We start from the raw sequence: 970 nt of genomic DNA on the forward strand, positions 1-970 counted from the left end.
AAAATATGAACACAGATAAGGTATATTAAAGGAGAAACTGGGACACTCTTAAAATAAAAATTGTAAAGCTCTAAAGTAAAATAACTGAAACATGTTAAAATAACCATTTAGGCTCAAGGCTCACTAGTTACAAAAGGCAAGCTGTGGAAATAACCTACGGAAGTGTCTCACAAGAGAGAAGTGGATGAAGATGTGGTCTGTATACATAATGGAACTCAACTCAGTTACACAAATGGAATCTTGCCTGAGTCATGACGTGGATAGAAATGAAGGGGTTATGTTGGGAGAGATAGCCTGAAGGAGAAAGATTTGAAGGGATAGCCCAACAGGCCAAATTAATGTGATTTCCAGGCCAAGTGGAGAGGGTCAAGCCATTAAAGGAAGAAATGGGAGATCTATGGGATTCCCTACAGTGTCTGGCTGAGGACTGATCTGCACATTTACAAAAGGACAAACCCAAGAAAAAGGTCACCCGTTGACTTCATACAGGGATGGCGATAACCTTGCACGTTACAAAGAGTGAAATTTACCAGTACCGTGGGTGCTGTGTAAAGGCTTCAGAAAATTAATAGCTAAGTCCTAGCCTAAAACCTGCTTCTCACATGCCCTGGAAATTTTTTGAAAAACAAAAACTTTAGGAAATAGATTAAAGTTGTGCTAACCTAAACCCAGTGAACGATCTAAATGACATCAGTAAAAGCAAATTGGGATCAATGTATGTGTAAAGGAAGAGATATATGTCGGTCCAGATTCCATGAAGTGTAAAACAGAAAAATAGCAGGATGTAAGGGCAGTTTTTCTTTTTTTCTGTCATCAACAAACTCAGTAAACATGGAGCCAGACGGACTAGCAGAAACAGGAGAATGGAAACAAATCACGGTAACAAGTGTGTAGGCAGGTGTTTCCTCTTTATTCATCATTCAAGCTTTTACACATAGTGTTCTGCTCTGTCTGATATGGGGGCTGAGTC

This window comes from Condylura cristata, unplaced genomic scaffold (genome assembly GCF_000260355.1).
Source record: "Condylura cristata isolate star-nosed mole 26May11 unplaced genomic scaffold, ConCri1.0 scaffold00007, whole genome shotgun sequence".
NCBI lineage: Eukaryota > Metazoa > Chordata > Mammalia > Eulipotyphla > Talpidae > Condylura > Condylura cristata.